General features: G+C 38.8%; 1 pseudogene; it reads right to left on the bottom strand.

The window, feature by feature from the left end:
• Positions 1 to 2,179: 2,179 nt before the first annotated feature.
• Positions 2,180 to 25,309, bottom strand: LOC148193816 (uncharacterized; annotated as a pseudogene).
• Positions 25,310 to 25,557: the final 248 nt, after the last annotated feature.

Genomic DNA, 25,557 nt, shown 5'->3' with positions numbered 1-25,557 from the left:
TGAGGAGAATGCATTTAAGGCCCCTAATGACGATGATGATGAGGAGGAGCATGCGGATGTTCATGACATACAAGAGGATGTCGGTGGATTTCCTGGAGGTCCACGTGATGGTTCATTGCTGACGCACTATGTTCAGCATGTAGCTTATGCTATTTCACAAGGCCGCGTGAGTGCAAAAATAAAATTTATTTTATTATTTTTTTAATAGAAATTTTATTAAATATTGATGTGTAGGATCGAGGGGACACACTGAAGTTGATATCCCACGGAAAAAAAGTAAATAAGTTAGGACCATGCCACGAGGGAATTCAACATATTGTGTTGAATTCCAGTTTGATGCCTCTTACATGGATTTGTTATGATTACGTTGATAAGGGGTTACTCCTCGGATTCATAGAGAGGTGGCATTTTGAGACTAGTAGTTTCCATCTCCCTATAGGGGAGATGTCGATTACTCTTGATGACGTCTCGACATTACTTCACCTGCCCGTGATGGGACAAATGTGTGATTTGGAGGAGTTGGAGTTTGAGAAGGCTCGTACAGCCCTTGTGCAACTGCTCGGCGTTGATGGTGGCACAGCAGGTTCTGAGATGGAGGACGCACGTGGTCCGAAAGTCAGACTCAACTGGCTTAGAGAGATATATGTTCAAAGGTGTGAGTCGCAGCATTGGGACTATGCTGCTAGAGCATATTTGTTGCATCTTGTAGGATGCACAATTTTTGCAAATAAGAGTGCCAGTTCTATACGCGTGTCTTACTTATTGTTATTTAGAGACGTACACGCGTGTGGCAGATATGCATGGGGTGTTGCTGCACTCGCCTATTTCTACGACCAGCTCGGGGATGCGAGTCTCGCCTCCACGAAGCAGATGGCTGGATATTTAACTCTATTTCAGGTACAGTTATAACTTTGACATTTATTTAATTAATTTATTTCCATGTTCGAAGATGGATGAAATTTAATTGAATAATTATTTTTTAGAGTTGGATATACGAACATTTCCCTGGCATGGGGAGGAGGCGGTTGGTGACTTCTTACGATGATACCACACCACGTGCCATGAGGTGGCAGAGCCCTAGGCAGAGTTCCACTCTCGTAGAGATTCGGTCACAGTTGGATGCGCTGACATACAGTGGAGTTGTATGGCATCCGTATGAGGGGCATCAAGGCATTCAGCCATTCTTCGGCATTTGTATGTATTCTGGATGGATTCGGATTGGTGACACCCCTTGTCGTCATTTGCCTGAGCGTGTGTTGAGGCAATTTGGGTTTCAGCAAGACATTCCACGGTCACTGACTACGGTTCCCGATGCAGATGCAGTGGCCATTGATCATGTTTGGTTGCTCTTCAGAGCTCACGTTGTGAGTAATGTCAGACATGCAGCATCCCCTTCTGACTGTGTCGATGGGTACATTCAGTGGTTTAGGAGGGTTTCACATCCTTATATTATTGTTGCTGCAGATGATGCGCGACCGGCTCTTGCGCCTAGACAGCGCCCCGATGTTCCACAGGAAGCACGACCCCATCGTAGATCGTCTCCACCTTCACCATCTGGCGCCCTGGTATGTTATTTTTCATTACTTATATTATTAAATTTTGATCACCTTGTTTATTTAATTGTTTGATATAATTATAATGCAGGCTAGATTTAAGCGAATGGCGAGAATGTTACAGTCCTTGATATCGTGTCGTCATGTCACTGAGGGTACTGTTGCACATCAGGTGTCAGTGGACCTCCTTCAGATTGCTAATGAGGTCATCGACGAATATTCCCCGACTAGGAGAGGGCAGAGGCATGTGCGTGGTAGACGGTCGACGTCTAATTGATAGGACTTTGTATTTCATTTTTTCATTATGTATTACAGGACTTTGTAATAGACATTTATAATTTCTTATAATTTCAATGTTTTCATTTTGAGTTACATGTTCTTTTATATTGGTTATATAGATGATCAAATATTTATATGTTTAAGTGGAAAAAAATAAGAACGTAATTAACAACAACTAATATAAATATCAGGAATACTGATAAGATAAATATATCTTCATACATAAATAAATACTACATAAATATCACGAATAATAATTATATAAATATCACGAATACTGACAATAAGTACTTAAATAACAAAATATAATAGTGTATTTTTACATATCTTCATACATAATATAAATATCATGAATCACCTAAGTCAACGTAAGATGTTGTTTTGTCCATCAACTGTTCAAATGCGTGCATCCTACTAGTATAAATAGATGACCACGCTCGTGCCTCAGGATAACAGTGGGTTGAGGACATGATATTCACCATGGGCAACAGACAACCTTCTTGTAGCTTAACCTGCATTATACAAATTACAATAATTAATTGAGTGATAAGTAATTTTAAAATGAATTCATAAAAAAATGCACTTACCTGCACAAAATGACATCCATGAACATGTCCTATACAAATTAAGCGATGTTGAGTGATATCAGAAGGTGGTGTGGAACGTAGTCGGAAGATAGTATAATTTTGAGAGTATGACAAACACACTAAGATAACGTTATATCGGTTAGCAATTGCATAACCAATGTCTGGTAATGTCATCCACTTGCTCATGTTAGCCTGTTATGAGTAAAACTTGTTAGAAAAAAAATGTAATAAAGAAACTACATAAAACGGGAAACACTTACCGCCGATAGTGATTGCACCAACAAAGAGTTCCTCAGTTCTTCTAGTCTATCATAGCCTCCTACTAGGCTTCCATATTCATCACGCCATGCACTGAGTTCTTTGTACAACTCATTCCTGACAACGGGCCATGAATCTTCTCCGAGTCCCAACAACGCAGCAATGCATCTATACCCACAGTGACCATCAGCCACAACATCAACAACGTCCACAATGAAGGGGTGAGTAGTAGAATGAAACTGGTCTATCATTGGAACTCTCCTTTACTTCATTGCTTTTGGCTTTGATTGTAATTTACTTCTCACAGAGGAAGATTCTATGGTTGAATGAAAGGCGTCCACATACTCAAAATATGATGGATCCCGCATAGTAGACCTTTCACTTCGTTTAACTTTACTTTTTTGTGCACCCTTTGTCTTGACTTTATGTAATGGAGGGACCATTGATGTCAATGTAGGACAAACAATCTCAAGTAACTTCTGCTTGATGGTGACTTTACCGCCAATGTCAACCTCATTGAATCGTTCTTCTACTTGTTTCAACTCATCTTTAATGGATAACTGAGGCTTAGTTTCATTTAATTCAACATTTGAGAAATGCAATCTTCGCCACATGATATGAAATTCACCTATAGGGATCATCCTAGGATCATATATTACTAATTCACATGCACATGGGACACCAAATGTACGTCTCAATACACATCCACACTTTAAGGAGTCCAATCCTATTTGCTGCACTATTTTCAATTCCTTAGTAATGAGATCCAATGCATATCGAGACACACGCCATATAAGTTCTCTATATCTGTAGCCTTTAAAATGGTCACTCCTGAGCAACAAACTACTTTCAAATGACGCCTTAATCTTGTCGTGTTGTAGGATAATGACGTTATGAATATTATCCCAACAAGAACACAAATCACCCATACTATTGCCCAGAACTTTCTTCAGGCTCCAATGAGCAGATTCAGCCTTGAAACAAAAAAAAACCTTCAACAAGTACAAATTAAAGCAACCTTTAACACTTAGAAATTAGCTTGAAATCATGCTTTTGGTTATATTTTTAGAAATAAGAGACCTGGACAGGTTTATGCTTGATTTCAGTGTTTTTATGTAGGTTTTAAGGTGAATTTGGTGAAAGAAGTGAAGGAGGATAGAGATGGAATCAGAAAAGACATAAAAAAGTGCAAAAGGAGAAGCCGCAACTGCCGCTCAGTGGTAGTTTATCGCTGAGCGGCACTCAGGCAGTTACGTTGGATCCGCTGAGGGGTGATTTGGCCGCTGAGGGGAAGAAAACAACTCACGCACTTACCGTTGAGCGGTAGTTTACTGCTGAGCAGCACTATTTTGGGCTTGGGCCTAATTTTCTGTAATTTTAGAATAATATATAAGCTTTAGGACGTCTTAGGGTTTGTATCTTTGGCAGAGACGAAGAAAACACTCTCTTTTCCACCCCTTGAAGGAAGATCTTGGATGCTCAGGCTACCTTCTCCTCTTTCTAGGGTTGTATCTTTCATTCTTTCATTATTGTTCATCTAGTTTCACCATGAATATGGTGAACTAAACCTTGTATTGTTGTTGGGGAATCAATGTAGTCTTGTGAAACTCTCATATATGGAATTTGTTTTAATGTCTTATATTAAGATATATGCTTTCTTTCATCTTTAGCTAGGGTTTTTCCTCTTTGCTTATTGCTTGCTTTGTTTAACTCATTCATTGCCATGATTATTGATTTTGTCGATACGGGAACGTACGGGGAAGTCTAGATCCGGGGAATTTCTTCCAATAGCATATTGGTTGCCTTTGAGCTCCTGCACTTTAAGAACTAATTACTAGGAATGCTAGGAATTGTATGAACTCGTAATTAAGGATAGGCCTTCTTGCAAGGTGATTTAGAGAGTGGCATTAGCATTGATGATAAGAATGATGAATTCCTAAAAGTATATGAGAGTGGATAAGATGAAATTGATAACCCCAACAACATACTCATCCATCTAATTCATTGAAGTGTTTGTATTCTGTTTTTCTCCATTGATCAAATTCATGCATACATATTTAATTATTGTCTCTTGCATTTAAACCTACAATCAATTTGTTCTTAAGTCTTAAATAATCAACAAATCACATAGCTAAACTAGGCCGTGAGTCCTTTGGGAGAACGATACTTGGTCTTACCGAGTTTTATTACTTGATACGATTCGGTCACACTTGCCGATTGTTAAACAAGTTTGTGGCGCCGTTTTTTGGTGTTCATAAATTTGTCATCAAGTTTTTGGCGCCGTTGCCGGGGACTCGTGGTTTAACTAGTTTATTTGTGTGATTATTGATTATCTTTGACTTGTTTTTAATTTTGAATTTTAAATTTCGAATTTTGAATTTCTGTTTTTATTTTTTGTTTTTATTTTTCGGTTTTTATTTTATTTTATTTTATTTTATTTTATTTTATTTTATTTTATTTTATTTTATTTTATTTTATTTTATTTTCTGTTTTCTGTTTTTATTTTTTTCTGTTTTTATTTAATCTTCTTATCTCTTATTTTATATCTTCTGTATCTTTTTGTGCTAACAATTGTTTTTAGGGTTTTGTGCTTAATGCCTGCAGGATGCAATTCGGTCAAGAATTTAACTATATGGGCACTCAATTCTTCAAGGTCAACAAAGGAAAGCAAGAAATCTCATCTTTCAGACAAGGAATGGAGGAATCACTAGGTCATGCATGGGACAGGTACATAAGCCTATTAAGAAAGACTCCCACACATGGATTTGACGAGGTACAAGTATACCTAATCTTCCTTGGAGGTCTTGGTTCACAAACAAAGATGATGCTTGACGCCTCAGCTGGAGGCAATATCAAATGGAAGACTCCAGAGGAAGCTACGAAAATAATTGAAAACATGGCTACTAATGATAATGAGCTGAATAGTGAAACAAGAGCTCCTATTCAACTGAGGAAACCACACCCAAGCGTTGGTCACGGACAAACTGGGAAAGCTGGACAAGATGGGCAATTCAATAAGCAACAACAACAACCAACCTTATGGCAACAGATGGCTATACTAAATGAAAGGTCAATAAGGATGGAAGAGACTCTTAATCAGTTCATACAGAAAACTGAGTCTACTCAAAAGAGCACTGAGGCTTCTATTAAGAATTGGGAGACTCAAATGGGTCAGATTACCAAGCAATTGGAATAGAGGCCAAATAAAAATTTTGGGGCTAATACTGAGGTTAACCCCAGGGAAGAATGCAAAGTGGTGGAGAGTACAAAAGATGAGAGAGTTGAGTTAAAAGAAAAGAGAGAAAAGAAAGAAAAAGAAGAGAGAGAAAAAGAAAAAGAAAAGAGAGAAAAAGAAAAAGAAGAGAGAGAAAAAGAAAAAAAGAGAAAAGAGAAAGGAGAGAAAAGAGAGATAGAGAGTAATGATATTTTTCCTTTTCCAATGAATCAAAAGAAGCAATTTGATTTTACAGAATTATTCAAGATGGTGGACAATGATGTACCTTGGAATCAGATACTACAACAAATTGCAGTTTATATTAAACCTGAAGAAGAAGTCTCTACTAGGAAAAGACGTAGAGAGGATGATACAAAAAAATATAAAGCTGTTAAAAAGGAGCCATTCCCTCTAAAGGCAAAAGATCCAGGAGGTTTCTCCATTCCATGCACAATAGGGAAAAATAGGATAAACAAAGCCTTACTCGATTTAGGATCAAGTGTTAACTTGATACCTTATTCTTTACTGGAGCAGATCAGTGATGTTGATGTGAAACCTGTAAAGGTTAACTTAGTAATGGCAGATGGATCTTCAAAGGAACCCTGTGGAATAGCAGAAGATATTATAGTTTGTGTGGGCAAACTCCAGTTTTTGGTAGACTTTGTGGTGATGAAGATGGAGACTGAAAAGATACCCATTATTCTTGGAAGACCGTTTATGAAAACGGCCAAAGCTATCATTGATGTGAACGAAGGTATAGTGGTGCTCCAAGACAGAGAAGAGAGAGTTATTGTAGATGTCTTCAAAAATGAGAGGCAGATGCAGGAGGAAGAAGCTAGTCATAAAGCTGCATTTCAAGATGTACTCATGACTAGCTCTCAAGATGAAAAGCCCAAGGTTAAAGGTAAGCATTGTTTATTGTTTCAGGTACCGAAAAAAGAGAAGACTGGAAGAGGAAGGAAAGTTCCTGATGACTGGATGAAAGAACAACTCCAACTGGGTACACTTGTGAGAGTCAAAATCAAATTGTGGGTTGTGAAAGGCTATAAAGAAAAGGAGATGATAGAGATAGAGTCTCCATATTCTAGAAGAGTCAAAATAGTACACAGGAAGCAGTTGAGGAGTTGGTGGAATATGGACATCAACCAGGAAGAAGGAACTTGAACTTTATTGGGTCAAGCTAGTGACGTTAAAAGAGCGCTTGCTGGGAGGCAACCTAGTGATTTAAGGACTTTTAATTTTTGTTTTGGTGATGTAATTTTGAACTTTTGGATATTATTTCTGTAAATATTTTGTTGGGATATAGCATCTACTGAAGGATGCTAGGTGCTTAACTATCCACTGAAGGATACTAGGTTTGTTACACCTACTGATGGGTGTTGGTAAGAAAATTTTGCACCTACTGATGGGTGCTGGTGGATGTTGGGTCAGGCTCGTGACGTTAAACAAGCGCTACCTGGGAGGCAACCCAGTTGATTGATTATATTTTTGTTTGTTCTGCTGTAGTTGCATGATAGGATTTTGCATGAGTAATCTGAGTATATTATTGCAGGGAGTAAGTGAGAGGCATGGGTAGGAGGCACCTAGGTTAAGCTAGGAAGAAGAAGAGCACTTCCCGAAAATGCCGTTGAGCGGCAAACTACCACTGAGCGGTAGTGTCCCAGACTGGGCTTAGGTTGCCCCTAAGCGGGACCCGAGCCCATTAGGGTATTTTTATACCCTAAGCTGCGCATTAGTGTCTCTTTTCAGATTTTTCTTTGCACAGACACTCCTACATACTTTTTCAAAGGTTCTCTACAACTTTTCCCTCATCCCTCTTGAGAAAATATCTCTTTCACTCATTTTATCACTAATTCCATCTAAGTTTGGGGTAGGAAGAGAGAGTATCATAACTTGAAAGCATTCTCAGTTCATCTAGCATCTCCACCCAAGTAAGTCAAGCATTTTTCATTCTGGGGTTCTTGAATTTGAATTTGATTGTTAAATCATGAATCTTTAGGGGTTTTGATTTCCATGCATGATTTGATGATTTAGTTGAAGTTTGAACCGATTAAACTGATTGATTTTGATCTGAAAAACTGAAAATTGCATATGGGTGGAGTTAGGACAGGTTAAAACAAAATTTTCAAGAATCTGCAGATTTACCGCTGAGGGGTAAATTACCGCTGAGCGGTACTCTGACAAATAACAGATTTTTGCTGAATTGTGTTCTGGATTGCTACACTAGTGGCGCTCAGGGGTGATTTTGACCCTCAGCGGTGGTTTAGCCTCGAAATAAGGTGTTTTCTGTGTTTTTACTAATGATTAACAACATGTTGTGTGGTTTGGTATCTGTGTTTGATGTAGGAATGACATCCTCTTCAGGCAAAAGATTTAAGACCATGGCATCCAAAAGAAAAGAAAAGGAACCAGAACAACCCCATTCTAGTAGGTTCCTATCTCGCAAACATGAGAAGCACTTCAAGGTTGTCCAAGATAGGAGGTTACTGATGGAGAGAAAGGTGGGAATGATACCTAACTTTGCTCCTCAATTTGGAGAGCAATTGTTAGGGAATGATTGGGGAAAGCTAGCCACATACCCTTCACCTTCCAATATAGCTGTGGTAAAAGAATTCTACACTAATGCAAGAAAGATTGGTGATTATCCAGCTGAGAATTACTTGGGCTATGTGATGGACAAATTTATGATCACCAAAATATGATGTCACAAACTTGTTTAACAATCGGCAAGTATGACCGAATCGTTTCAAGTAATAAACTCGGTAAGACCAAGTATCGTTCTCCCAAAGGACTCACGACCTAGTTTAGTTATGTGATTTGTTGATTAGCTAAGACTTAAGAACAAAATAAGTGGAGTTTAATATGCAAAAGACGAAAATAAACATGTATGCATGAGGTTGATCAATGGCTAAAACAAAAGACAAGCACTTTCAATGAAATATATTGATGAATATGTTGTTGGGGGTCAATTTCATCTTATCCACTCTCATATATTTTAGGAATTCAACATTCAAGTCATCATTGTTAATGCCACTCTCTAAATTACCTTTCAAGAAGGCTTCTCCCTAATTACGAGTTCATACAATTCCTAGCATTCCTAATAATTAGTTTTTTTAGCACAGGAGCTTAAGGCAACCAATATACTGGGAGAAATTCCCCGGATCTAGACTTCCCCGTACGTTCCCGTATCGACAAAATCAATAATCATGCATTGAATGAGTTAAACAAAGCAAGCATTAAGCAAAGAGGAAAAACCCTAACTAATGATGAAAGAAAGCATAAATCTTAGATTAAGATGCAAGCACAAATTCCATATATGAGAGTTTCAAAGGATTACATTGATTCCCCAACAAACATACAAGGTTTAGTTCACCATATTCATGGTGAACCTAGATGAACAATAATGAAAGAATGAAAGATAAAACCCTAGAAAGGTGAAGAGGTAGCCCGAGCATCCAAGATCCTCCTTCAAAGGGGTGGAAGAGAGAGTGTTTGCTTTGTTTCTGCCAAAGATACAAACCCTAGGAAACCCTAAAGCTTATATACTATTCATAAATTACAGAAAATTAGGCCCAATCCCAAAAATAGTGCCGCTCAGCGGTAAGTGCGTGAGTCGTTTCTTCCCCTCAGCGGCCATTTTGCCCCTCAGCGGTCCTCCCGTGAACTCCTGAGTGCCGCTCAGCGGTAAACTGCCGCTGAGCGGTACTTGCGGCTTCTCCTTTTGTACTTTTTGATGTCTTTTCTGATTCCATCTCTCTCCTTCTTCACTTCTTTCACTAAATTCACCTTAAAACCTGCACAAAAACACTGAAATCAAGCATAAACCTGTCCAGCTCTCTTATTTATGAAAATATGAAGAAAAGCATGATTTCAAGCTAGTTTCTAAGTATAAAGGTTGCTTTTAGTATCAATTTTAAGCATGAAAATAACAGTTTTTCAACTGTTATCACAACCCCAAACTTAGAACTTCGCTTGTCCTCAAGCAAACAAGATGTAGCTCAATCTTCAACCAATTCATATGATGGTTCACTCATTCAAAAATTCTCTTTTTCAAGATAAGTAACAACTTCACTCAAACTTATGACCAAGAGTTCAATCAAGATGTGCACATGCTTTGGTGTTCACAAAGTCATTTAAATTCCAACAAATGCTATTTTTCATGAATGATTAATCAATTAAGCATGGATGTTCATGTGCTTATGGAATATTTCCTCACTAGGTAAAGTGTTTCACTCAACACACAAGTGTATGAGGTAAAGTCTTTCACTCATTCACTCCACTATCACAATGTTACATGAATCAACTTTGCCTTTCATTTTACCACAATCAAAAACATTCACAAGCATGCATCATCACAAGGACTTTTCAATGGCTTATAATGTGGCTGGGCTAACAAGAAAATTGGTTTTTCTGGATCACAAAATCCTTGAGTTAAGAGAATCATAATCAACACAATTATTCTTATTTTTCCCAACTTGCCTTTTGCATTTGCATTGAGCTTTGCTTCTTTTTTTTCTTTTCTTTTCTTTTTCTTTGCATATTCTTACTTTTTAGCTATCAGCTCAATGCTTTTCCTTTCTCATGTTTTCCCAATAACCCCAAACTTGAACATTTAACAATACCACACAAGATCTTCTACTTAACTCAAGGTAAAAATTTTCAATCAAGGGTTTTCAGTGTATGTTCAAGGCTAAGGGTTCAAAGGATAGAACACAAAGTGTTCTCTTTTAGTGAGCTAACTTTATGAATTTGGCCAATAAAAAAGGTTCCAACAAACGACCTTGATCATATGATGCAAAACAAGCAATTGATTCAATCATAGAAAACCTGGGCAAAGTCATTCATGCTTTCAAAGTAATAGCATTTAACAATAACAACTCTGGAGCTCAAAACCTCACATATAAGCTCATTCACATTTGACATACACATCCTGCTTAATTTCACAATCACAATCATAATATCATGCATTTGTTCACAAAGCTTGTGAATCACCTGTATAAGCATTTTAATGTGCACATCATCTCAACATCAATCAATCACTAATCATCATCAAGCATTACTTATCAAACAATCACAGTTAATAGCAAACCATCATAACAAAACAGGTTTCCAATAGAGTACATCAAACCCTAATCTAAAAATAAAAACAAATAAGTTCAGAAAACTTAAACCAACAAACGCATAAGCATATGATAACATTCATCAGTAAATGCTATCTCAGCTCCTCATCAATCTGAGCTGTCCTCTGTATCTTCCTCTTCCTCCTCATCTTCATCATCTTCTAATGCATCATCATGATCAGCTTCATCTTCTTCCATCTCTCTAACTGAAGCTTCAGCTACTTCAGCTCCTCCTCCATGCACTGGTTCCTCTGGCCAAGCTACCACATTATGGAATTCATCCATAGTCCACCTATGGGCTGGAGGTGTATCATACATCCCCACAATCATCTTACCAGTAGCCACCTGCCCTCTGTGAATGGACTGCAACTGAGCACCTATAAGAGACATATACATGTCCCTCATCTGGAATGGTTCTGCTTCATGTGTCTCAGCAGATGTCTGGCTCTGTGCTGGCCCTCTCTCTCTACGAGCACAGCGTGGTGGAACTGGCTGAGCTGTTTCCTCACCTCCACAGTACTGTCTGTAATAAGCCTCATCAATAGCTTTTCTTGGACTCTCAAATGGTGGAGCAGAAGTGTCCACCCCAGCTATCTTGCAAAGGTGAGTAATCAAGGAGGGATGTCCTAGTGGTGCTTTGGTATTTGAGGTATTGGCGCACACACTAATCTCATCAACTATCACCTGCCCAATATTAACATTTAAGTTTCTGATATCACAGTAGATGAATAGTGCCCTGCTGAGAGTAATATCTGACACATGTGAACATGGCTGAATGTTGGCATGAGAAAATGCCATCCAATACTTTGCAAGAGGAGTCAAATCCGTCTTCCTAATGTTAACCACTGAGCCAGATCTATTCCTTTGGAAGTGTCCTCCAGGTATGCATAGTACTCTCTCCACATCCTCATAATCAGCACCTTCCTCCATGCAAAGAGCAAACTGGCACTGCTCACCAGCCCACACAGTATCCAGGAAGTTATTGATAGAATCAGGATCATACCTGATAGCATGGCCTCTGACATAGCCCAAATAATTTTCAGCTAGATAATCACCAATCTTCTTTGCATTGGTGTAGAATTCCTTCACCACAGCTATGTTAGCAGGTGTAGGATAGGTGGCTGGCTTTCCCCAGTCATTCCCTAACACTTGCTCTCCAAATTGAGGAGCAAAGTTAGGTATCATTCCAACTTTTCTTTCCATCAGAAGTCTCCTGTCCTGAACCACCCTAAAGTGCTTCTCATGTTTCCTAGAGAGGAACCTGCTAGAGTGGGGTTGCTCTGGTTCCTTTTCCTTTCTCTTGGTTGCCATGGTTTTCAATCTCTTTCCTGAAGAGGATGCCATTCCTGCATTCAAACACAAATACAAAACCACAGAACATGATGTTAATCATTAGTAAAACATAGAACACAACTCCTTGAAAAGCTAAACCACCGCTGAGGGCTAGAATTTCCCCCCAGTGCCACCAGTGCCATAGTCCAGATCACAAAAAACCAGAAAAACCAAATCTGGCAGAGTGCCGCTCAGCGGCAGTTTACCCCTCAGCGGTAACTCTATAGATTTTTGAAAATCTATTTTTAAAGCTGTCCTAACTCCACCCAAATGCAATTTTCAGTTTTCCAGTTCATAATCATGTAATTTAATCGGTTCAAACATCAAATATATCATCAAATCATGCATAGAAATCAAAACCCCTAAATATTCATGCTTTGACAATCACATTCAAATTCAAGAACCCTAGAATGAACGAAATGCATTTTACTTACTTGGGTGGAGATACTAAATGCAATGAGAATGCTTCCAAGCTAGAATGCTCTCTTCCAACCCCAAACTTTGATAGCACACTAGTGAAAAAGTGAGTGGAAGAGAAATTTTCTTAAGAGGAAAGAGTGAAAAGATGTGGAAAACCTTAGAGAAGGTATGTGGGAGTGTTTGTGCAGAGAAGAGCCTGAAAGTATGAGAAATTGCGCAGCTTAGGGTTTAAAAATACCCTAATGGGCTCGGGTCCCGCTAAGGGGAACTAAAGCCCATCTGTGAGAGTACCGCTCAGCGGTAAATTACCGCTCAACGACACTTTCGTGATGTGCTCTTCTCCTTCTTTTCTTAACCTACGTGCCTCCCATACATGCCCCTCACTGGTTCCCTGCAATTCAATGTTTAAAATGCTTATGCAAACCCTAACTAAAATAAACAAAAACAATCAATCAACTGGGTTGCCTCCCAGGTAGCGCTTGTTTAACGTCACGAGCCTGACCCAAAATCCACCAACACCCATCAGTAGGTGTTTAAAATCTCACCAACACCCATCAGTAGGTGCTTCAAACTTACCAACACCCATCAGTAGGTGTTACCACTTAGCATCCTTCAGTAGATGCTATGTTCAGCAATATAATGTTCAACAGATTTAAAGATTACAAACCAAAGTAAAATTTAAAAGTTCTAAAATCACTGGGTTACCTCCCAGCAAGCGCTCTTTTAACGTCATTAGCTTGACCCAGTAAAGCTCAAGTTCCTTCTTTATAGTTGATGTTGTCATTCCACCAACTCCTCAGCTGTTTCCTATGAACTGTTTTGGTCCTTCTAGAATGTGGAGACTCTATCTCTATCATCTCCTTCTCTTTAAAGCCCTTCACAACCCACAACTTGTTCTTGATTCTTACAGGTGTGCCAAGTTGGAGTCTTCTTTTCTCCCAGTCACCAGGAATTTCTCCTCCTCTTCCAATCTTTTCTTCCTTGTGTACCTGAAACAACAAACAATGGTTACCTGCAACCTTGAGATTTTCATCTTTACGGCTAGTCATGGGTGCATCTTGAAATGCAGCTTTATAACTAACTTCTTCCTCCTGTGTTTGCGTCTCATCTTTAAAGATGTCTATAACCACTCTCTCCTCCCTGTCCTGGAGCACCACTATACCTTCATTTACATCAATGATAGCTCTGGCCGTTTTCATAAACAGTCTTCCAAGTATGATAGGTATCTTCTCTATCTCCATCTTCATCACCACAAAGTCTACCAGGAACTGAAGTTTGCCAATACAAACTATAATGTCCTCTGCAATCCCACATGGCTCCTTTGAAGATCCATCGGCCATTACTAGATTAACCTTTACAGGTTTCACATTAACATTGCCGATTTGCTCCAGTAAAGAGTAAGGTATCAAGTTAACACTTGAACCTAAATCAAGAAGAGCTTTCTTCACCTTTTTCTTCCCTATGGTACAAGGGATAGAAAAACTGCCTGGATCTGTTGCTTTAGGAGGGAATGACTCTTTTTTAACAGTTATCCACTCCTTTGCCTCATCATCTCTACGTCTTTTCTTTGTAGAGATGTTTTCATCAGATTTCGTGTAAACTGTGATCTGTTGCAGAATCTGCTCCCAAGGTGCATCATTATCCACCATTCTGAATAATTCTGTGAAGTCCAGTTGTTTCCCTTGATGGATTGGAAAAGGAAAAGTACTTTTGCTCTCTATTTCTCTTCTCTCTTCTGTATCTAACTCAACTTTCTCATCATCAACACTCTTTACCACCTTGCACTCTTCTCTGGGGTTAACCTCAGTATTAGCCCCAAAATTTCTATTTGGCCTTTCTTCCAATTACTTGGTAATCTGACCCATTTGAATCTCCAAGTTCTTAATAGCGGCTTCAGTGCTCTTTTGAGAAGATTCAGTTTTCTGTATGAATTGCTGAAGAGTTTCTTCCAACCTTGTTGATCTTTCATTAAGCATAGATAACTGTTGCCATAAGGTGGGTTGCTGCTGCTGCTTATTATATTGACTAGCTTGCCCAGTTTGTCTTTGACCAATGCTTGGGTGTGGTTTCCACCCTTGATTGTAGTTCCCTTGACGATACTGATTGGTCATGTAGTTTACATCCTCTACGGCTTCAACTGGAAAGGCACATTGACCATTGATATGGTCGCCTCCACACAATTCGCACAACTGGGTTTGTACCTGTGCAGCAGTTTTCAACTCTTTGGGTAATTGTGCAAGAGTTTTGGTCAGAGTCTCCAGCTGTTGAGTTAGAATTTTGTTTTGAGCTAGCAGGGCATCATGTGCCTGTAATTGGAGGACTCCTTTTTGCATAGGAGCTCCTCTCTCATTGTGTAGCTCATTATCACTAGTAGCCATGTTTTCTATAATCTCTGTTGCTTCCTCTGGAGTTTTCCATTTAATATTGCCTCCTGCTGAGGCGTCCAGCATCATCTTGGTTTGTGAACCAAGCCCTCCAAGGAAAGTTAAGACTACTTCCTGATCTTCAAAGCCATGCGTGGGTGTTTTTCTTAGCAAGCTTTTGTATCTGTCCCATGCATGCCCCAATGATTCTTCCATACCCTGCTTAAATGAAGAAATCTCTTGCTTGCCTTTTGTCACCTTTGATTGTGGAAAGTACTTGTTTAAAAACTTTGTTACCACTGCTTCCCACTCTGTGAAACTTTCTTCTGGGAAAGAATTCAACCAAAGCTTAGCATTGCCTCCCAATGAGAAAGGAAACAAGCTAAGTTTGATAGCTTCGTCTGGCACCCCATTAATTTTGACTGTGTTGCAAATCTCATTGAAGGTAGTGAGGTGCTCATATGGGCTTTCATGAGATAACCCATTAAATTGGTTGCTTTTCACCAGTTGAATCAGTGCTGGTTTGACCTCCATATTAGCTGCATTGACTCTAGGTCTAGCTATACTGTTAAAGTGCTGAGGTCCAGCTGTATTGGTGTAATCAGCAAGAGTTCTTCTAACATTGTTGTTCTCCATATTTTCTGTGCTATGAACAGAACCTTGTGGTGATGGTTGCAACAGAGTTTCCGGAGGAGGGAAAAGTTCTCTAGATGTTCGGATTCTTCTCCTCCGTCTACTCTCGTCTAAACCTTCAAGAAGAGGTTCTGTTGTTTTCTTGCTCCTTGTTCTAATTGCCTCCTACATGCACAAGAAAACAAAACCCTAGAAAAGATTTGTTAGCACAAAAAGATATAGGAGAAGATATAGATTCAGAAGATAAAAGATTCAGAGGATAAGATAAAATAATATAAAATAAAATAAAATAAAATCTAATCTAATAAAAACCGAAAAAATAAAAACAGAAAATAAAAACAGAAATTCAAAATTAAAGTCAAAGATAATCAATAATCACACAAATTAACCAGTTAAACCACGAGTCCCCGGCAACGGCGCCAAAAACTTGATGGACAAATTTATGATCACCAAAATATGATGTCACAAACTTGTTTAACAATCGGCAAGTATGACCGAATCGTTTCAAGTAATAAACTCGGTAAGACCAAGTATCGTTCTCCCAAAGGACTCACAGCCTAGTTTAGTTATGTGATTTGTTGATTAGCTAAGACTTAAGAACAAAATAAGTGGAGTTTAATATGCAAAAGACGAAAATAAACATGTATGCATGAGGTTGATCAATGGCTAAAACAAAAGACAAGCACTTTCAATGAAATATATTGATGAATATGTTGTTGGGGGTCAATTTCATCTTATCCACTCTCATATATTTTAGGAATTCAACATTCAAGTCATCATTGTTAATGCCACTCTCTAAATTACCTTTCAAGAAGGCTTCTCCCTAATTACGAGTTCATACAATTTCTAGCATTCCTAATAATTAGTTTTTTTAGCACAGGAGTGATGAACCAATATTTTCCTCACTTCACTTAGTTTAATGTGCTAGAATTAGTCGGGGAATTATGCTTAAACGTCCGGTATTTTCCTGTTTTTCCTAATTGTGCTTAATTTGATCGGAAATTCTTATTTTAACTAATTTGAATTATCTGAGCTTATTATTTTGCATTATTAATTACGGGAAAATTTTGGATAACTTTTTGGGACATTTGAAAGCTAAATGAGAAATGGCAATTGAGCCAATGCATCTTAGCCATTTTTTATTTTCGCTGGCTGCCGCGTGAATGTTGTGTCAACTTGTGTGTCTTCGTTTGAGTTCAATTCTTATCCGTTTTCCATGCAATTTTTTTTCATAGTTTCGTCTAGATGTCTATTTTAACGTATAGTTTTTACTTTGTTCAAATTCGTTCTGTGCTGTTCCCAGTATTTATTTTACTCTCATATGTCAGTCCAGTGATTACTGTTTGAGTGATTTCTAATCTGTTTGCATTGTTTGCTTGCTGTTTAGTAATTGTGGTGGCTGGAATTGATCATTGGACGATGCTAAGACCTTCCAACACTCTTAAACAAGGCATACAATAGCTTGGCTTTATTGGATAGCAAAGAAAAAAAAAAGAAGAAAGCAGCCACATTCACGGTCCAGCAGAGGAAGTGGCTTTCATTTTTCCAGAACTTGGTTTATGCACCTTTGGAGCTTGATTCCAGCAAGCACCGTCCAGTGGAGAAGGTGGATCTGTTTTAGTGAAGTAAAGAAAGGAGGGGGTGCAGGAAGAAAAAAAGAAAGAAGCTACACTGCATTGATTCATTTTGTGTTGAATAGAAAAAGATGTGCAGACTATGAAGCTCCGTGCTCTTTCACTACACACATAGAAGCTTTTGGATTTGGACTTTTAATTGGGAAATGGAGTGTGGCAGCATGTTAGAAGCACACGGCTCTTGTGCTCATGTCCAAAAACGTGGGTCCATGAAATTGATGAATAAAGAATGGATGGGGCTGCACGTGAAAGAGGGAGAACATGTCATTCACTTCATGAATTTTAAGAAGCAAAATTGGCTTGGAATCATCACACCACACGGCCTAGGCAACCAGCTGTCAAGGAATCTTCTTTCTCTTTTAAAGTAAAGGACACCAATGGAGGGGGGGCCACGTGGAGAGAAGAGGTGTGAATTTATTTTTCTGGGGGTGCACTCGGTAATTAAGCTGGAAGCACATCACGCCCTTAGTCCAATTCACGCGGAGATGGAGTGTGCGGACTTGATTATGGGAGATGTTTCTTTACCTTGAGGAGGCACGCGTCCCAAAATGCACACTCCAGCCAGCACTTCACGCATTCAGCAAACTTGAGGTGTGATAAGAAAAAGCACGAGAATGAGTTGGAGATGAAGCAAAGCCACAGTCCAGCAGATGGGGGCCCAGCAAATTAAAATTGAAGCGCGCTGGATGAGAGGAGAAAAGTGGGCTATCCACGTGAGGTCCAGCAGCATTGAAGAGGCACCACGGTTCAAGCACACAGCTCACGGACAATCCAGCTGATTCACTTGGCACAACAGCAGCAGCAGCACGCAGAATGCACGGGTTGTATCCAGCAAAGATGGAGGTGCACGAAGAAGCCAAGGAGGAAGTGACACACGTTCAGCCTTCAAGCTCCAGGTGCAACCTAGGATAGGGGGCTGTGACGGAAATGAGGAAACACATGGAGAGGTGTCAAAAAGCAAAGCGTTCCAGCACACTTGGAGGGCTCCAGCGGACTCTCTCTAGGAGAATTTACTTTGGAATGGAGAGAAAAGGGTCCGCGTAGGAGGGTTACGGAGGGGATTGACTGCTTCATTTTTAAGGGTATATGAGTGATTGAAAGGGAGGCAGTAGCCACCACCGAGAGGAGAGTAGAGCTGGAGAAAGAAAGCAAGTATGGAGGGCTACGGTTGAAGAAAAGAATGGTGCTGGAATGAAGAGCATGGAGTTTTCTTTGGAGGATGTCTCGGCCTAGAGCTGAGGGCAACTGCCACTTGTTACGAGTTTTTCTCTCTGCTTTTGAACGTTTTTCATGGAGAATGAAGAGCACACTTTCCCTTTTTCTATTTTTTTTTGCAAGCGCTATTACATTGGTTGAATGAAACAAGCACACTGTCTTTTCCTTTTAATTTTGTGCAAGGCTGGAACGTTTTATTTTTGGAGTTTATCATTGAATGAGCACGGTGCAGTATTTTCTTTATGGTTTTGAAGCAAACATGTGACGGTCCTTGGAGAGGGAATAGCCCCAAAATGTAGTTTGGTTCCTTTTTACTGTTCATATACGTTCTTTGCACTGTGTCCGTGATGAACTTTTAGATCAATAGTATTAATTTCAATTGTTAAATCCATGCATTCCAATTTTATTCAAACACTTTGCATTGAATGTGTGACTCCAAAGTTTCATAGCATTTTAAGCATTGCTTTCTTATTTTAGTTGTCGTGTGAATTTAATGGTTTAGCTCAACGTTGCATTTTATTATTAAATGTATTTTCCTTGCTTAAAATTGGTTCAAGCACTTTTTGCAGGTTTTCTTGTAATTCCCGCTGGTTTATGTTTTAATGTTTTAGTTTAAGTATTGCATTTGAATAGCACATCACATGTTTCTTTATTATCTATGCATTTTAATTAGTTAACACATCTTCCTTTAGAAATGTCGGTTCATTGCTTTCATTCACTTTAATTAGTTTATTGTTCTCGTTCACTATGTTGTCTATTTTGTTCAGTTTCTTCATTTTCGTGCATTTCCAATTTCCTCACTTGCTTTAGAGACCGTTTGGTGTCAATGTAGAACCGTTCGGTATTCACGCTTTGTTAATTCATTTCATTGTTTTCAATTATGTTTGGTTGTATTTAATTTTCAGTCTTAATTTACATCATTTTCGAATCACAAAAAAAAAAACACTTTCACAAACCCCCCCCCCCCCCCCCCACTACGAGTTTGATCTGAGACTGAACCAAAATTGGTCCTTGAGAGACGACCTAGGAGTCACTTCCTAGTACTATACTGCATTCTTTTATGCACAACTTTTGTTGGGAGGTGCGACCCTCTCATCAAGGAGCTTAAGGCAACCAATATACTATTGGGAGAAATTCCCCGGATCTAGACTTCCCCGTACGTTCCCGTATCGACAAAATCAATAATCATGCATTGAATGAGTTAAACAAAGCAAGCATTAAGCAAAGAGGAAAAACCCTAACTAATGATGAAAGAAAGCATAAATCTTATATTAAGATGCAAGCACAAATTCCATATATGAGAGCTTCAAAAGATTACATTGATTCCCCAACAAACATACAAGGTTTAGTTCACCATATTCATGGTGAACCTAGATGAACAATAATGAAAGAATGAAAGATAAAACCCTAGAAAGGTGAAGAGGTAGCCTGAGCATCCAAGATCCTCCTTCAAAGAGGTGGAAGAGAGAGTGTTTGCTTTGTTTCTGCCAAAGATACAAACCCTAGGAAACCCTAAAGCTTATATATTATTCGTAAATTACAGAAAATTAGGCCCAAGCCCAAAAATAGCGCCGCTCAGCGGTAAACTACCGCTCAGCGTTAAGTGCGTGAGTCGTTTCTTCCCCTCAGCGGCCATTTTGCCCCTCAGCGGTCCTCCCGTGAACTCCTGAGTGCCGCTCAGCGGTAAACTGCCGCTGAGCGGTGACTTCGGCTTCTCCTTTTGCACTTTTTGATGTCTTTTCTGATTTCATCTTTCTCCTTCTTCACTTCTTTCACCAAATTCACCTTAAAACCTGCACAAAAACACTGAAATCAAGCATAAACCTGTCCAGCTCTCTTATTTATGAAAATATGCAGAAAAGCATGATTTCAAGCTAGTTTCTAAGTGTAAAGGTTGCTTTTAGTGTCAATTTTAAGCATGAAAATAACAGTTTTTCAACTGTTATCAACAGGGAGGAGTGTGTGTCTCGGCCTGGGCAGAAGAGAGTTGCCACCTTGCACACGGGAATCAGCTTTTAGGATTTTCATTGTTTTTAGAGATTAGGATGCGTTTTTAATAATGGGGAGAAGTGGGAAGTCCAGCACACAAGTGAGTCATCTTCATTTTCTTTGCTTTGGAGAAATGGATGCAGCGAGGAACGTGGAGCTCGTAAGAATATTCTCGGTTTTGGCTTTTATCAAGAGGAGGATTGTGATTTAATCTTAGGAGTATGCACGGTCACGTCAAGTCTAGAAGGAAGAGCCCCCTTGGTGCAACACGTTTTGCTGGAAGAAAACGCTCGCTGATTGAAAGGGTGTGGTGTCACGGAAGCATTCCAGGAGCACGTGGAGATGGGAAGAAGGGCATGGTGTGCACGGGAATATGAGGTGGAAGTAGATTAGGTTGGAGATGTCTTTTCTTTGATAAATGAAGAAGTAGATTAGGTTGGAGTAAGGAGTGGTCACATCAATTGAAGCATTTGGAGGGCACAAGTAGCAGGTGTACGGTGGTAGGCTTTGAGAAAAGGAATTTTATTCAATTGCTTTGGAGCATAAGGGAGCAACTTCACGGTGATGAAGTTCATTTAATTTCTTGTACAAAGCAAGTTGATTGATTATTGGATGATGTGCACGTACTAGGAAGGTTTCTTTAATCCTTTTCTTTATTCACAGTTGCATAAAAAATGTTTTATATTATATACATTGAAATGCATTTAGAAGCAGCTTGCTCGTTTTATTTCAACTTACTGGTCACACAATTTCTTTTAGTACTTCTTTCGTATAAATGTGCATCCCATGTCATTCTGGCTGCGTTGGGCTTCGAAGGGTAACTCTTTGCAGTTCAATAGTGTTAGATGAGTTTTCATATTTCTCTAGTGCATTTAAATTAGTTCCCACACCTTATTTTAGGACTGCTCAGTTTACTGCTTGATTCACTTTAATGTTGTTTATTATGTTTAGTTGTGATAATTTAGTTGTAATGTTACTTTTAATGACCAACCATTTTAATTTTGTGTTTACCTCCGTGTTTATATTCGTGTTTTAATTTAGTCCATCTGCATTCACAAAACTCTTCACAAAACCCCCCCACTACGTGTTGATCTGAGATTGAACCACATTTGGTCCTTGAGAGACGACCTAGGAGTCACTTCCTAGTACTATACTGCATTCTTTTATGCACAACTTTTGTGGGAGGTGCGACCCTCTTATCACACAACAAACAACAAAGCACCCTTAAGACATCCGTCCTTAATCACACACCTCTGCAAGATAGCTGGGGTGGATACTTCATCTCCACCCTTCGAAAGGCCAAGGAAAACAATTGATGAGGCTTATTATAGGCAATATTGTGGAGGAGATGAAGCAGCTCAACCAGTTCTACCACGTCGTACTCGCAGAGAAAGAGGGCAAGCACAGAGTAGGGCATCTGCTGAGACACATGAAGCAGAACCATTCCAAATGAGGGACATGTACATGTCTCTTATAGGTACGCAGTTACAGTCTATCCACAGAGGGCAGGTGGCTACTGCAGAGATGATTGTTGGAATGTATGATACACCTCCAGCACACAGGTGGACTATGGAGGAATTTCATAATGTGGTAGCTTGGCCAGAAGAGCAGGTACAAGGAGGCAGAGCTGAAGCAGCTGAAGCTTCAGCTATGGAGATGGAGGAAGAAGATGATGAAGCGGATGATGAGGACGCATTTGAGGATGCTGCAGATGAAGAAGAAGAAGAGGATACAGATGACAGCTCAGATTGATGGGGAGCTGAGATAGCATTTACTGATGAATGTTATCATGACTAGAGCAGGACTTATGCTTTTATTTGGTTTTGTGTTCTGAACTTATTTACTTTTGTTTTAGAATAGGGTTTGATGTACTCAATTGGAAACTTTGTCTGGTGTGATGGTTTGCTTATAATTGTGATTGTTTGATAAGTGATGCTTGATGATACTTTGATATGGATTGATGTTGAGATGTGCACATAATATGCTTATACAGGTGATTCACAAGCATTGTGAACAAATGCATGATGTTGTGATTGTGATTATGATGTTAAGCAGGATGTTTATGTCAAATGTGAATGAGCTTATATGTGAGCTTCTGAGATCCAGACTTTTTTATGATTGAATGCTATTCCATTGGAAACATGAATGACTTTGCCCAGGTTTTCTATGATTGAATTACTTACTTGTTTGCATCATATGATCAAGGCCATTTGTTGGTAACCCTTATATTAGCCAATTTCATGATTAACCACTAAAAGAGAACACTATGTGTTCTATCCTTTGAACCTTTAGCCTTGAACATGATATGGAAACCCTTGTTGAAAAGCTTTACCTTGAGTTAAGTAGAAAATATTTTGTGGTATTGATAAATGTTCAAGTTTGAGGTTGTTGGAAAATAGAAAGGGAAATTGAAAGCATTGAGCTAAGAGCTAAGAATAAGAATGTGAAAGAATAAAGAAAATAAAAGAAAAAAGCAAAGCTCAATGCAAAAGAAAGTTGGGAATAAATAAGAATGATTGTGTTGATATGATTCTCTTAACTCAAGGGTTTTGTGATCCAAAAAAAAAAAAACCAATTTTCTTGTTAGCCCAGCCACATTATAAGCCATAGAAAAGTCCTTGTGATGATGCTTGCTTGTAAGTGTTATTTGATTGTGGTTAAATGAAAGGCAAAGTCAATTCATGTGACATTGTGATAGTAGAGTGAATGAGTGATTACGTCTTATACACTTGTGTTTGAGTGAAACACATTACCTAGTGAGGAAATATTCCATGAGCACATGAACATCCATGCTTAGTTGATTGATCATTCATTAAAAATAGCATTTGTTGGATATTAAGTGACTTTGTGAACACTAAAGCATGTGTATGTCTTGATTGAAGTCTTTGTCATGAGCTTAATTGAAGTTTTTACTTATCTTGAAAAGAGGATTTTTGAATGGAGTAAACCATTGTATTGATTGGTAGAAGATTGAGTTACATTTTGTTTGCTTGAGGACAAGCAAAGTTCTAAGTTTGGAGTTGTGATAACAGTTGAAAAACTGTTATTTTTGTGCTTAAAATTGATACTAAAAGCAACCTTTAACACTTAGAAACTAGCTTGGAATCATGTTTTTGTTCATATTTTTAGAAATAAGAGAGCTGGACAGGTTTATGCTTGATTTCAGTGTTTTTGTGCAGGTTTTAAGGTGAATTTGGTGAAAGAAGTGAAGGAGGACAGAGATGGAATCAGAAAAGACATCAAAAAGTGCAAAAGGAGAAGCCGCAACTGCCGCTCAGCGGTAGTTTATCGCTGAGCGGCACTCAGGCAGTCACGTTGGATCCACTGACGGGTGATTTGGCCGCTGAGGGGAAGAAAACAACTCACGCACTTACCGCTAAGCGGCACTATTTTGGGCTTGGGCCTAATTTTCTGTAATTTTAGAATAATATATAAGCTTTAGGACGTCCTAGGGTTTGTATCTTTAGCAGAGACGAAGAAAACACTCTCTTTTCCACCCCTTGAAGGAAGATCTTGGATGCTCAGGCTACCTTCTCCTCTTTCTAGGGTTGTATCTTTCATTCTTTCATTATTGTTCATCTAGTTTCACCATGAATATGGTGAACTAAACCTTGTATTGTTGTTGGGGAATCAATGTAGTCTTGTGAAACTCTCATATATGGAATTTGTTTTAATGTCTTATATTAAGATATATGCTTTCTTTCATCTTTAGCTAGGGTTTTTCCTCTTTGCTTATTGCTTGCTTTGTTTAACTCATTCATTGCCATGATTATTGATTTTGTCGATACGGGAACGTACGGGGAAGTCTAGATCCGGGGAATTTCTCCAAATAGCATATTGGTTGCCTTTAAGCTCCTGCACTTTAAGAACTAATTACTAGGAATGCTAGGAATTGTATGAACACGTAATTAAGGATAGGCCTTCTTGCAAGGTGATTTAGAGAGTGGCATTAGCATTGATGATAAGAATGATGAATTCCTAAAAGTATATGAGAGTGGATAAGATGAAATTGATAACCCCAACAACATACTCATCCATCTAATTCATTGAAGTGTTTGTATTCTGTTTTTCTCCATTGATCAAATTCATGCATACATATTTAATTACTGTCTCTTGCATTTAAACCTACAATCAATTTGTTCTTAAGTCTTAAATAATCAACAAATAATATAGCTAAACTAGGCCGTGAGTCCTTTGGGAGAACGATACTTGGTCTTACCGAGTTTTATTACTTGAAACGATTCGGTCACACTTGCCGATTGTTAAACAAGTTTGTGGCGCCGTTTTTCGGTGTTCATAAATTTGTCATCAAGCAACATACTACTTTCAAATGACGCCTTAATCTTGTTGTGTTGTACGATAATGACGTTATGAATATTATCCCAACAAGAACACAAATCACCCATACTATTGCCCAGAACTTTCTTCAGGCTCCAATGAGCAGATTCAGCCCTGAAATAAAAAAAAACCTTCAACAAGTACAAATAAATATTTATCTACAAAACAAATAAATAAAATAACATTACAACATACCTATTTGTGGTTGTGTTCCCTAAATGCATTACTTTGTTCGTCCAGAACTTTACAAAGTATGTGCTGTACGGAATAATCCAAGTCTGATTCACATATTCAAAGAACAAAGGCCATGAACTGCTTGCGTATTGAAAACCATTCACATACTCAGCAAACAAGCTTTCATCAGCACAATCCATCACATTTTCCTATGCATCCATCAACACTTCCCAAACCTCAGTAGAATGAACTAACATTTTGCATTTAGCTTTAACATTTTTAAGGATGTGGAACCGACATAGCATCTGATATGACTCAGGGAATACATTTGCTATGGCATTCATCAAAGCCAAGTCTCGGTCAGTGACAATGACTTTAGGACCACCGTCAGATGTTAAAAATAAACCTTTCAGCTTTTCCAAAGCCCATGTGAAATTACTCTGCCTTT

Source organism: Vigna umbellata, chromosome 9 (assembly GCF_029865625.1).
Source record: "Vigna umbellata cultivar VRB3 chromosome 9, Vumbellata_1.0, whole genome shotgun sequence".
Lineage (NCBI taxonomy): Eukaryota > Viridiplantae > Streptophyta > Magnoliopsida > Fabales > Fabaceae > Vigna > Vigna umbellata.
Note: the sequence above shows the minus strand (reverse complement) of the source record. Positions and strands in the feature narration are given on the sequence as shown.